The sequence below is a fragment of the Carcharodon carcharias genome, chromosome 12 (assembly GCF_017639515.1).
Source record: "Carcharodon carcharias isolate sCarCar2 chromosome 12, sCarCar2.pri, whole genome shotgun sequence".
NCBI classification, from domain to species: Eukaryota; Metazoa; Chordata; class Chondrichthyes; order Lamniformes; family Lamnidae; genus Carcharodon; species Carcharodon carcharias.
The window spans coordinates 109,778,352-109,792,510 of NC_054478.1; the positions used below are offsets into that span (position 1 = coordinate 109,778,352).

The 14,159-nt window shown below is 45.1% G+C and overlaps 1 protein-coding gene across 2 annotated transcripts in view; it reads right to left on the minus strand.

Moving 5' to 3' along the window:
* rab5b (RAB5B, member RAS oncogene family) overlaps positions 1-2,534 on the minus strand; it is a 72,568-nt gene extending 70,034 nt beyond the window's left edge. Inside the window, exon 1 of one of the 2 annotated variants that reach the window (XM_041200571.1) lies at positions 2,399-2,534. The gene's annotated coding sequence lies outside the window, so the exon portion shown is untranslated. The remainder of the gene's footprint in view (positions 1-2,398) is intronic. The other variant, XM_041200572.1, reaches the window with a different exon arrangement.
* Between the last annotated feature and the right edge of the window lie 11,625 nt (positions 2,535-14,159).

The following is a 14,159-nucleotide window of genomic DNA, read 5'->3' on the forward strand; positions in this document are numbered from 1 at the left end:
TCCTGTGCACCCCCGATTTTAACTGCTCCATCATTGCTCTGAAATACCCTCCTAGACCTCTCCACCTCACCTTCTGCCTTTAAAACACTTCTTAAAACAGCCCTCTTTGACCAAGCTTTTGGCCATCTGACCTAATAAGTGGCTCTGTGTCATGCATAGTATTATAATACTTCTGTGAAGTGCCTTGAAAAATTTTGTTACGTTTAAGCTGCTTTATAAATAGAAGTTCTTGGTGTAGATTTCTTTTCTGTAGCTTAGTCATAAACTGTTCCCATTTCAATTAAAAATGCAATGCATTCCTCATTACATTGCCTACAAGATCTTCCCTATTTGTCATGTAATTTCCACATTAAGAGATTAATCTAGTTACATTTTTACAAATTCCTGAAAATAATCAAGAAATTATTTCTCAATAAAATCAGCAGAAATGGAAAATCCATTCACCATTTTTGGAATACATTTTCTAGTCAATCAGGACAGGGTGGTTAGTGTTGGGAAATGGGACACTTTACATTTCAAACATCGAGTCTCAGCACCATAGACTCCCAGGCAGTCACATACACACATATACAAGTTTCAAAGAAAATTATCGTGTCTGTATTACAATTATCTACTGGCCAATTCTGGTGTCAAATTAAAGGTAGTTTTTATGCCACTAGACCATGCCCACTTAGAACAGGATTGATCCTGCCAAAATGGCCTACTCTTAATTTGTATGTAAAAGTCATTCCATCAGGGGCCTTTACTGGCAGCGAATAGAAAATCATCCCATCAAGACACCAGAATTAGGTGAATTTATCCATCCTTTATTATCTGAGGCATGAAGTGTATCATTGACAACAGGCAGCTGAGAAACAATACACCCCATTTTAAAAGATCAACAATTATAACAAAGCTGTTGCCAAGTTACTTTCTGAATAAATGAGTGTTAATATGACAGTTGAAGTTTATGCTTACAATTTTGGGACTTGAGTCCAAATTTCCTAATTGGCATAGGACTGATTACAGTCATGTCACTGGCGAAGGTATCAAAGAGGCCAAATAATTCACCAAAAGACAAGGTCAGAAATATCAGTTGGCGAGACACCTTGTCCCACTTCAAATACAGCTACCTCTTTCTGGACATATCAAAAGCAAGATCAGAACTCTAGGTCACCTTCTCAATGCAAGTAAAGGATTCAAAAACAATAATAGCCTATACTGATTTAGAGACTGTAATCTAATCTTGATGTCCAGGTGAAAAAAAAGGTGTGCTCTCGCAGTATAAAAAGTATAATATAAACCCCTCAATTATGTCTCTATTATAATTGCTCACAGAAATCACATACAAAAGAAAAATAAACAAAACCCTGCCAGGCCTTCAAAATTATGTCCATTTGAGAATTTCTCACTATACAAGGTTAACTAGACAATTAACAATAACGAAGACGACAACATGCCCTATGCCTATGTCAACAAAACAAATCTAACTAATTTCCTTCGAGGTACGACCAGATGAGAAGCTCAACCAAGTGTCATTCTGTAATGAAGAATTCCTAACAGAAAATCTTCCCAGTTCTCATTCGGTGTAGTCCATTCCTACATATGTATAGCTGAGTTTTTTCAGGTTTGACTATGCCACATCTTACATTAGTGTGTCACAACACTTGTTTCTTGTTTGGATCTTCGTGAAACCTTTAACCGAAGGTATTTCTAACCCAATCAGGGATAATGTCCGAACCAGAATCGGTACCACTAAAAACAAACCCTGTCAGTGTAGGTGGCTGGTGGGAAAACTCAATCGACTTTGAACAATACTCAATACAGTCAGTGGGGTGAAACAAAGCCACTCCTGCGCCTAGCACCCACCAAAAAGGAGCTGCGCACCCAAAATACACAGCAAGCCGCAGGCACGGAGACCCTCTTCAGCTCCGGCCGCGGGATGGGCCTGTCAGGAGCCCGGAAACGCCCCATTGAGCTGAAATCACAAATCAAATCTACAGGGGCAGCCAGAAAGGGAGCGCCCAGGCAGGGGCCCCAGAGAGGGAGCGCCCAGGCCGGGGCCCCAGAGAGGGAGCGCCCAGGCCGGGGCCCCAGAGTGCCGCTCCACCCTCTCCTGCATCACCAACCCCGCCCGGGCCCCGCTGCTCTCCTTGCCTCCCCCCCCCATCCGCCTCCCCGCCTCCCGCCCCCCCCCCACCCCGCCGCCGGCCGCCTCCCCTCCGCCCGCACCCCCTCCCGGGCCGGGCCGCACTGCTCTCCCCCTCCTCCTCCCCCTCGCCGGGGCCGGTCCCGGTCCCTCTTCCCCCGCCCGGCCCGGGCCGGGCCGGTCCGGTTCCTCCCCCTCTCTCCCGGGTCAGGCATGGCTGGGCCCGGTTCCTCCCTCTCTCTGCCTCCCGGGTCAGACCCGGCTCCTTACCTGCTCCGTTCCCCCCCAGACCGCTTCACTCCTCACAGCCACCGCACTCAGTTCCTCTGCCGCTGTGCTAGCAGTGTCTCCATCCGCCGCAAAGAGTGCCCCTATTGTCGGGAGGGAGTGAGGCGCTCGCTGTCTGCGTGGAGGGGTCTTCTGTCAAAATGGGATCAGATTGCGCAATGTTTTCATCTGGAGTCTCATCAGCTGCACCATAAATCTACATCAGTCAGTCTCACTATTCTCACACTGAGGTAACTTGTGCAGGCATTTCTTTAATGTAATGAGAGAAAACTAACCTTTCTTTAAGTGTGAGATGCTAACCATATCTTTCTAGTGTTTGCTTTTTGGTCAAACTATTGACAGGAGTGGGCAATTTGCATTGAGATGCATCATTATACCACCAAAAATAGCATCCCATTGTTGTCACCATGCCATCAAAACAAAAAAATCATGGTGATGGTTTAAAATTATGTCTTCCTATGCTAACAAAGAGAGAGTTTCCATTTAGACGATGCTAAATTGCTAAATTAGCCTCCTCAACTGAGGCAGGCAACAAGGGGCTTTTAAGAAAGACCCTCAAGATTAGGTTATCCTGTCAAAACCATATTTATTCCCCTGGTAAGGTAGCAATTCATCCAGTGTTCTACCAGATAGTCCTGTTTTTAGCTAGACTGACCAGGCCACTGTCCGATACTGGATGGCTTTATGTCTGGTGTTTTGTGCCTCAGTGTACCTAACTCAGTGAAACACCAGCAGGAGCCTAAGCTGATTCCATTCCCCATGTGCAGCAGCCTCAAACCAACTGAGACTCAGGAAGCAGAGTCGGATTTCATATCTTCCTCCATGGTCTCTCACTTCCTTGCAAGTTGGCTTTTTCCATCTCAAAATGCAATGGATCTCCACACGTGATGAGGTCATCTCCTTAGCACCGCAGCAGTGTCTAGCATCAATGGCCTCTGGTAGCCATCACCCTGTAAAGCACTGGATGGCCTTGTTCAACTGCTGCTGCCCTTGTGGCAATAGTGTTCTCATGATGGCGTTCAGTTAGGCTTGCCATCATAAATTGTCCCTTGGTCTTCAGGAATTAGAAATTAATCTCCAAGACACTGTTGAAACCCGGAAACCAGAAAGAAAAATGAGTGGTGCATTAATTTTTTTTTTCTTTGAACATTTTCAGTTATTAGTAATAAAAGTATTGGAGATAGGAAAATGTAGTTTGACTAACAGTCAAGAATTATCCAATCAAGTAACAAAGATTGGACGTGTTGGGCAACCAATAGCAGGAGGGTGGAGCAGGGTGGTTGGGTGCAGGAAACCAGGTGACGAAATCTCCTGGAATACCTTAAACCAGTGGTGGCAGCCCTATATTAGGTAGGGACTTTCAGTATTCAAACCTAACGGACAGAATTTAACGCTGGTCAAGGAAACAAGGAAATAGGCAGACAGGGGTAATAAATAGGCCAGGAAGCAAAGTTTCAAGTTCCCAATGTTGGGATAGAAGTGCCAAATTCTCCTAACCGCAGGTTGAAAACAGGACCAACAGCACAAGGTGGGAAGGTAATTGTATTGGATCTGTAAGTAATGAACACATGTCTTTGCGGCTAAATGTTACCTTTGCAATTAAATTTGAGGCACATGAGGAACACTGGTCTTCATTTGCACAACCAGTTAAAGCTAGAGTGAGCAGGTGAGGGAGTCTTCAAGGTTGAACTGAGAAAGTTGGAGCTGTCTGACATGACTTGGATTATTTGCTGGAAGAGAGGAGGCTGAGAAGCATCATGTGACAGGTTGAGAGTGATTGAAGGTAAATCAAGGGTGACCAATGGAGGGTTAAGGGTGATCAAGAGAGGGTTGAGGGGCACTGAAGGAGGGTCGAGGGTGATTAAGAGAAGGTCGAGGCTGATCGAGGGAAGGCCAAGACTTATCAAGGGAAGATCAAGGTGACTGAGGGTGGGTCCAGGAGTGAGGGAAAGTCAAGGAATGATCAAGGGAAGGTTGAGGCACATTGAGAGCAAGAACAGGCTATGGTTAAAGAAGACCAGAGCTGTGGTATGATGGCCACCATGGTGAAGTAATCTGGCAATAATTATTCAACAGCTTCATACATAAACAATAACAAGTTATGTGGAATCACAGAGAAAGCTTATAACATATACCACACACAAGCCAGTTCAAAAGAACAGGAAAGAAAATTAGGATGGGGTGCAAAAGCATTATTTGCTTCTATAAAGTTTTCACACAAGTCAGAATAGATCGGACTAATTAATAAATTCAATTAAAAATAAAAATCAGAAAATCTCAGTAATGAAACTACCATCAATTTTCATAAAATCCCATCTGGCTCACTAATGCCTTTTAGGGAAGGAAACCTGCTGTACCTACCTGGTCTGAGCTACATGTGAGTGCAGACTCACAGCAGTTAACTATTAAATGTCCTCTGAAATGGCCAAGCAAGCCACTCAGTTGTATCAAACCACTACAAAATCTGAAAGGAATGAGACCAGGCGGAACACCCAGCATCAAACTAGGCACCAGAAACAACAGCAAACCCAGCCTGTTGACCCTGCAAAGTCCTCCTTACTAACAACTGTGGCCTTGTGTCAAAACTGGGAGAGCAATATCCTGACATTGTCATAAACACAGTATCATACCTTACAGACAATGTCCCAGACACCACCATCACCACCATTGGGCAAGTCCTGTCTCACCGGCAGGTCAGACCAACCAGAGATGGTGGCACAGTGGTACACAGTCAGGAAAGAGTTGCCCTGGGAGTCCTCAACGTTGACCCTGGATCCTATGATTTATCATGGTATCAGGTCAAACATGGACAAGGAAACCCACGACTGATTACCTTCTACTGTCCTCCCTCAGCTGATGAATCAGTACTCCTTTATGTAAAGCACCACTTGGAGGAAGCACAGCGGGTGGCAAGGATGCAGAATGTACTCTGGGTGGGGGGAGGGGCTTCAAAGTCCGTCACCAAGAGTGGCTCAATAGCACCACTACTGACTGAGGTAGCCAAGTCCTGAAGGAAATATCCACCAGACTTAGCCTGTGGCAGGTGGTGAGGCAATGAACTAGAGGGACAAACCTACGAGATCTCGTCCTCACCAATCTACAGTTACAGATGCATTTGTCAATGATAGTATACATCGGAGTGATCACCACACAGTACTTATAAAGATAAAATCCTGTCTTCACACTGAGCATAACAATGAGTTGTGTAGCAGCTCGAAACAGGGCACCCATGAGGTGCTGTGGGCCATCAGCAGCAGCAGTATTGTATTCAACTGCAATCTAACCTCATGGCCTGGCATATTCCTCACTCTACCATTGCCATCATGCCAAGGGATTAACACCGGTTCAATGAAGAGTGCAGGAGGGCATGCCAGACCAGCATCAAGCATGCCAAAAATTGAGGTGTCAAGATGGTGAAGCTACAGCATAGGACTACATGCATGCCAAACAGCAGAAGCAGCAAGTGATAGACAGCTAAGCAATCCCACAACAAATGGATCAGGTCTAAGCTCTGCAATCCTGCCACATCCAGTTGTGAATGGTGGTGGGCAATTAAACAACTAAAAGGAGGAGGAGGCTCCACAACTATCCCCGTCCTCAATGATGGCAAAGCCCAGCACGTCAGTGCAAAAGACAAGGCTGAAGCATTTGCTACAACCCACAGCCAGAAATGCCAATTGGATGATCCATCTCAGCCTCCTCCTGAGGTCCCCAGCATTGCAGATGCCAGTCTTCAGCCAATTCGATTCATTCCATGTGATATCAAGAAATGGCTGAAGGCACTGGATACTGTAATGGCTGACAACATCCCAGTAAAAGTACTGAAGATTTATGTTCCAGAACTAGCCATGCCCCTAGCCAAACTACAAGTACACTGACAATGAACAAAATTGCTCAAGTATGTCCTGTTCATAAAAAGCAGGACAAATCCAATCCAACCAATCTAACCAATTACCACCCCATCAGCCTCCACTCAATCATCGGCAAACTGATGGATGGTGTCGTTGACAGTGCTATCAAGTGGTACTTACACAGCAATAGCCTGCTCTCTGATGCTCAGTTTAGGTTTCTGCCAGAGCAACTCAGCTCCTGATCTCAATACATGCTCCAAACATGGACAAAAGAGCTGAACTCAAGAGGGGAGAGAGTGACTGCCTTTGACATCAAGGTCATCTTTGACTGAATGTGGCTTCAAGGAGTCCTGGAAAGACTGGAGTCAATGGGAATTGGGGAAAACTCTTCACTGGTTGGAGTTATACTTAGCACAAAGGGAGATGGTTGTGGTTGTTGGAGGTCAATCAGGACATTTCTGCAGGAGTTCCTCAAGCCCAACCACCTTCAGCTGCTTCATCAAAGACCATCCCTCCACCATAAGGTCAGAATTGAGATGTTCACTGATGATCGCTCACTGTTCAGTAGCATTCGCGACTCCTCAGATACCGAAGCAGTCCATATGCAGGAAGACCTGGACAACAATCAAGCTTGGGCTGATAAGTGTCAAGTAACATTCATTCTGCACAAGTGCCAGGCAATGACCGTCTCCAACAAGAGACAATCTATTATCTCCCCTTGATATTCAATGGCATTACCATCACTGAACGTTCCACTATCAACAGCCTGGGGGTTACCATTGATCAGAAACTGAACTGGACCAGATTATATAAATACTATGGCTACAAGAGAAGGTCTGAGGCTGGAAATTCTGAGGCAAAAAACTCACCTCTTGACTCTCTAAAGCCTGTCCATCATCTATAAGGCACATGTCAAGAGTATGTTGGAATACTCTCCACTGCTTCAATGAGCACCGCTCCAACAACACTCAAGAAGCTTGAGACCATCCAGGACAAGGCAGCCTGATTGATTGGCACCCCATCTACCATCTTAAATATTCACCCCCTCCACCACCGATGCACAGTGGCAGCAGTATGTACCATCTACAAAATGCACTGCAGCAACTCACCAAGACTCCTTCTACTGCACTTTCTAAACCAGTGACCTTTCCCACCTAGAAGGACAAGGGCAGCAGATGTATGGGAAAATCGCCACCTGCAAGTTCCCCTGTGAGTCACACATCATCCTGAATTGGAACTGTTGTGGGATAGTTCAGTCACCACACGGAGTCCTGAGAAAGTAGAATTCAACATATGCTGGGGATAGTGACCCAAAAGCCAATGATCCATGGATACAAGTGGTCACAGACAATTTATAGGGTAAAAGACACATGCATCCTTGCTTATTATCTTTATCTTACATATAGCAATCCTTCATCCTGTGCTTATTAATACTTATTTATCGTTATAGAACCACCAGACACATCAGAGTCCAACACCCTGTTTTCTTCTAAACCACTAAATTACATCAGCAGCTATATTTTTCCTATTTACAGTAGATTATGTTTTAACCCTTTCCTTCCCCCAACAATCTCTCCTGTTGGCTGAGTCCACTAGCTGGGCTCCAAGCCGCAATACTATACCTTCCCTTTTCCAGCAATCAGCTGGCGGATGAGGTGATCATATCGCATTCTTATGGCCTCTTACGCTGTACTATATTGCTGGTCAGTAAATCCAAGCTGGGGTTGTGCTAATGAGCACTAATATGCTGCATAGTTCCTATCTAAGCTGGCAAGCTACAGTCGCCCTTGCTATGTGGCCCCAATCTTTAAAGCATTTTAGAGTTTTGGCCAGTCTTAGAGCCCTCCACTGTCTCCTCAGACCACACGCGAGGCATGTGAGGTACAACAGCATTATCAGCTGGATCACTACCAAGACTTGGGAGATAATCCTGATCCATGGATGGATCTGCATGTGAGGCCCCAATTCCAGAGTTCCTTCCAACAAGTGGTTGTATCCATCTGGTCTATATCTTCATCTATGTCCTTGCTCTTCTGTTGCAGTTTGTAATAAACCCTATGCACCTTCTCCAGTTCCCTTCGAATTGCACTAAGGTGCTCAGGTAGAGGGGAAATTGGGTAAGAGAATTGATTAATATATTGAGTCAGGCAACCCTTTGTATCTTTCTTAACATGCATGCAAGCTGTCTCCCGCTTGTGGATATCCACAGTTCCAGCCTCCAGACCTGGATTGGTGCCTATGGGTGCAAGCACACTGTGTGACTGGTCAGTGGGCATAGGTGATTTCTACTGTGGTACTCTCATCATGACATGGTGATACAATATCTCCCTTTGCCCAGATATGCACCATGGGTGGGTTCCATAAAAGCAAAGTACTGCAGATGCTGGAAATCTGAAATAAAAACAGAAAATGTTAGAAAAACTCAGCAGGTCTGACATCATCAGTGGAGAGAGAAACAAAGTTAACATTTCAAATCCATTTGACCCTTCTTCAAAGCTAAAGAGAAGTAGAAATGTGATGAAGTTTATACTGTTTAAGGGGGGGTTTCAGCAGGTGAAGGTGGATAGAAGGTCAGTGATAGTTGAGGGCTGAGGAGAGACTGACAAAGATGTCGTGGACAAAAAGACAAAGGGAGTGTTAATGGTAGTGGTAAGGGCTAAAAAAGGTGCTGATAGTGGCATTAAGGTAAGAAAGCAGTATGTATAAATAGCAGAACAAGAGTAAACACTCTGTGAAAGAACGACATGGAACAAGTAACAGATAGCCTTTTTGGGGTGGGGAGGAGAGGCCTTGGTTGGGGAAAAAAGGATAGAAAAAGGGATAAAAAAGAGGATAAAAAAAGGGATAGAACAATGAATAAATTAATTTTAAAAATGAAAATAAAAATAAGTAGATAAAAAACAAAAATAAATATAATAAAGGGATTAAAAAAGGGATGAAGATAGAGGAGAGAACTCATGGTCTCAAATTGTTGAACTCAGTGTTAAGTCCGAAAGGCTGTAAAGTGCCTAATCGGAAGATGAGGTGCTGTTCCTCCAGTTTGCATTGGGCTTCACTGGAACATTGCAGCAGGCCAAGGACGGACATTTGGGCATGAGAGCAGGATGGTATGTTGAAATGGCAAGCGACAGGAAGATCTGGGACATGCTTGCGGACATACCAGCCTGCATTTGGTCTCCCCAATATAGAGGACACCACATTCCAGTGGACCCCAAAGTGGCCCATAGGGCCTCCGTTGTAAGCTGTTGTGTTAAATCCATACCTGGCCTTTTCCATTTGAGTATCAGATGGGGGCACACTACTGTGGAGGACTCTACAATACACCCATCCAGGGTGGTACATGTTCGCCTCTATTTTACTGCATATAACACATTGTGATGTTTCTGATAATAATTTCCTCTAATTATTCCTAGATTTTCTACTCTATATAATGTTCTTCCTGGTGTAAGTTCTGTTAACACAGGGATTGCCAAGACCAGACTGAGCAACATATCATTTTCCACAACACATTCTGCATTAGTTGAGTACACACATGTCAAACCTCTCAGCTGGCAACCGGTTATGTGCGACCCTGTCTTTCTACACAGTTTGGTCAATTGTTCATTCGTGATCCACAGGGGTACTTCTCCCTCATGTAGTTGCCTCAGACTCCCTCGTATCTGTTCAAGCACCCAAGATCCATAGTTACTGCAGACATCATTCTGGGCTACTTTCCATGAGGCATTATGGCCTTCATTAATTAATTTATTAATGGTCTGTGCCTGACCCTCCAATACGGTTCCAAGGCCTGCGTCGTCTAAGTCAGAGTTGTCCATCTGGACTCCCTGTTCCTCCTTTAATATTTTCTTAAGTTGGGCAATCAACTTGCAGACCTTATACTCCATTGAAGCCAAATCAATTGAATTAACCACTGAGTTGCCTGTGTTAAACAGTATGGCTGCATCATTAACCAGAATGCGCTTTTATCACCCTTTCTCTGAAGCAGGGATCTCACTTACTTTCGCCATTAAACGGAACTGCTTGTTTCAACAATCGATTCAGCAGTGCCCAAGTTCTAACTGAGCACTGAAGGGGTAAGCAAATATCTAATATGCTTAGGACTATGGGTACCAGTTCATGGAGTACATTATTGTATAAAACCTTATCCTCCTTTATTAATACCGATCCATTTTCAGGTCCTGGGCTTATTTCCGGGCAGGGTAACACCATCTGTCTATTGGGGCCCATTGTGCAGGATAGTCAGGGATAGGAGGCAGGCTGGTCCTAGGATGAGGGTCTGAGAGGACCAGTAAAGTCTTCTCCTATGGTCCTTCCCACTGAATAGGCAGGCTTGCCTCCAGGAGGGATTTGGAAGGCAACAGATCTGGCAGGCGGGTTTAGCGCTATGTCAGGGGCAGTCATCTACTCTACAGGTCTTCAGTGCCTGTCCTTCATTCCTTTCTTCACTCATGCCTGGTTTTGCTACCACACAAATACTATAATGAGTGGGGGTTATTTGCGAATTTTCGCTGGAATATATAAGGTTAAATCACCGGATGGTGCAGGCCCTGGCAACTGTGTTGGAGGATCATGCACAGACCATTAATGAATTAATGAAGGCCGCAGTGCCTCACAGAAAGGAGGTTACCCTTTGATATCCATCGGGACATAAAAAGCAGAGAGTGTCACCATCAAAGCAGTTACCAGTTTAACCTTGTTATTTTGTAGTGCTCCAGTGGCACTATCATCTTGGAGTGTCGAAATGGGGATGTATTTCCCCCTGAATTTGGATAAGTCATTCCTCCCCTTAACCTTCTGTAAGGACACGTAGGTGTTGTGGCCAGTAGAACGACACATATCCCAATCCATGTGTAGTGGCCCATGTTTCAACTTGCAATTATATATTTAGTTTCTAGAATCCACCCTGGTCTTGGCCTTCCTCTGGAACAAACAAATTAGCTGTCAAATGTTTTTACTTGTGACCAGTGCTTCCACCTTTTTCTACCTCTGTCATATATGCAGCCACATGTTTCACTAGTCATCATAATGTCATAGGATCTGTTCCACCTTGCTTGCCATCCTGGCTTCTCTGGAAATACTTTAACCATTACCTGGCTGCCTACCTCTAGTATCTCCAGGTCTCCCTTGTCCCCGGCCTCCATATTCAGGTCCTCTAATGCCTTGTTGTTGCCTTACGTTCTGTCTAAAAGTTTGCAGCTGTTGGCACAGTAACTTCAAGTAACTCTTAACTGCATCTTTAGGAGATCTTATGTCGTCACCACCCATCAGTATTCCACCTGGGAACTGTATTGCTCTCCCTGTCATAAGCTCATGTGGGGTGATACCCGTAGCCCAGTTTGGTATCGCTCCGAGTCGCATTAATATGGCGGGTAGTGCATCTACCCATCTCAGCTATTGCTTTGCTTAAGTGTCCAGTGCATTCGCTCCACCATTCCCGAGCTTTGGGGATGGTAGGGTATGTGAAATTTCTGTTTGACCACTAACAGCCAAAGTGCCTCTTTCATGGCCTTGCTGGTAAAATGTGGCCCTGACTGCTGTCTATTTGTAAGGGTACGCCCCATTTGGGTATTACTTCTTCTGCTAGGATTCTTGCGACGGTGTTGGCAGTGCAGTCCCTTGTCAGGAATGCCTCTACCCATCGCATGAACTGGTCTGTTAGAACGAGGCAATAGGTACATCCTCAACTGCTTGCTAAGGGTCCCATAAAGTCAATTTGTATATTTTCCCATGGACCCTTGGGGCGCTCCTGATATCCCATCTTTACCTTGGTGGGTTTCCCTGGGTTGTGTTGCTCACATGTTAAGCATTTGTGACGATGCTTTGCAACGTCCTGACCCAGTACCGGCCACCACCAGTTTCATTGCAATAATTCAGTGGTTGCGTTTCTACCCTGTGGGCTTTCCTGTGGTAGAGTTCTAGTAAACCCTGGTGCACACATTCGGGTGCTACTACCCATCCTTCTTTCCTATATATCCCATCGGGTTCCTTTGTTGCCCCTTTACCTTCCCACATTTTCTCCTCTCCCTTTTTGATGCTCTCGTCGCTGTCCGCCTCTCTTCTCCTCCCTCTCCTGTCAGGTAGCATTTACAGGCATTTCTGCATTAGCTGCTTGCCTAGCTGCCTGGTCTGCCCACACGTTTCCCTGCTGTACTGGGGTGGTGGTTTTCTGGTGGGCTTTAACTTTTACTATTGCTACCTCCTTAGATAGCCCTACTGCTTCCATGAGGTTCCTAACTATCTACTTGTGTTATATGTGCCCTCCCCACCAAGGTAATAGGTGATCCAGGCAACCATGTAATCATGCACTACTGCAAATACATACCCATTCTCTGAGTATACGTTTATCCGCTTTCCTTTCCCTAATCTCAGGGCTTCTGTTAAGCTACAAGTTCTGCGACCTGAGCTGAGTCCATGGGTTTCATTCCTCCTTAGGCTACTGTGTTGCCATGGGAGCTAATCACTGCCCACCTGGTTCTAGCCTTGCCGTCTACTTACTTCCGTGACCCATCTACAAAGAACTCCTCATCAAGGTTACTCATGGCAATGTCTTTTACTCGAATAATCTCCTGTTCCTCACAGTTGCAGAGTTCACCTTCCCCCAGCATGCCATCGGCGGGGTTAACTCCGGTGTCCCATACCATCTGTACTGACTTGCCTTTTGGGATTCATATGCTTCCCAGGGGGCTCAGCGGCTGTCAGATACTTATCGCAACCTGCTTGTGATTAGCAAATCGACCAGGGTATGTCTCATGTGTAGTACTGTCAACTCAGTCATCACTGTCTTGTTTTTTGTTTCAATGATGCACACAGGCTGTCAACATGTTAGCTGAGCTAACTTTATTGATAGCATATTTTCCTAACATAAACACATATCTGCAGTAACTGAATTCTATTGAGACAGGTTTCAACATGTGCTACCTGACCTTCAAACCCAGGTCAGGTGACACTATCTCTCGTGCAGAATACCATTTGGTATCTAACGTTACCACTACCACAATCAACTATTATCATGACATTTCCCTTTTTTAAACAAAAACTTTTATACAACTCAAGTACACAAAGTCTCTTATCTATTCTTTCTCATTCTGTTTTGATCAGTCTGTTTTGTCCTTTACTCATCTCTTTATCTCTGTTTTTTTCACAATTCTTTCACTGGATGTTCTGAATAGTGACAGAGGTGATTTTGAAGGACAAGGGGTCTTCTCCAGTTCTGCGTTACTATCACCCCTTAGATAGTTTTCAGGACTCTCAGGCTTTGTCTGGTTATCTGTTGCTTCACTGGTGCATTGTGGTTTTTAATCTTCAGCTCCTCTTTCTGGTTCAGAGCAGGGTCGTGTTTCTTTTGTTTTCTGTAAGAATTTCCAGTTTCTCGTGTGCTGTTGTCCGTTTGGAGTCTGCACTGTGTAAGACTTTGGTTTTCCTGTGATTCAAGCAACAACAGCAGGATTCCAGATCCCTTCATGCTGAATCCTCACTGTCTCTCCCATGTTCAGGTCAGGCAGAGGTCGGGCATCTCGATCAAAGTACTGTTTTTGCTTCTGCTGTCTCAGTTTGAGCAGGTCCTGCTCACTGTAGGTCACTGGCTGTGGAAACAACAGTTGGGGTGCAGTTGGAAGCTTAGTTCTTAGTTTTCTCCCCATCAGAAGCTGTGCTGGAGCTGGATCCAATGCCCTCTAATGGAATATTCCTGAAATCCAGCACAGCCTGGTAGGGATCTCTTCTGCCCGCCTTTGCCTTCTTCAACAGGTGTTTTAAGGTCTGCACCTTACGTTCCACCATTCCATTGGATTGTGGATATTTGGGACTTGACGTAGTGTGGCAAAACTGCCAGTCCTGTGCAACTTTGTGAAACTCAGTGCCTGAGAATTGTGGACCGTTATCTGAGATGAGCA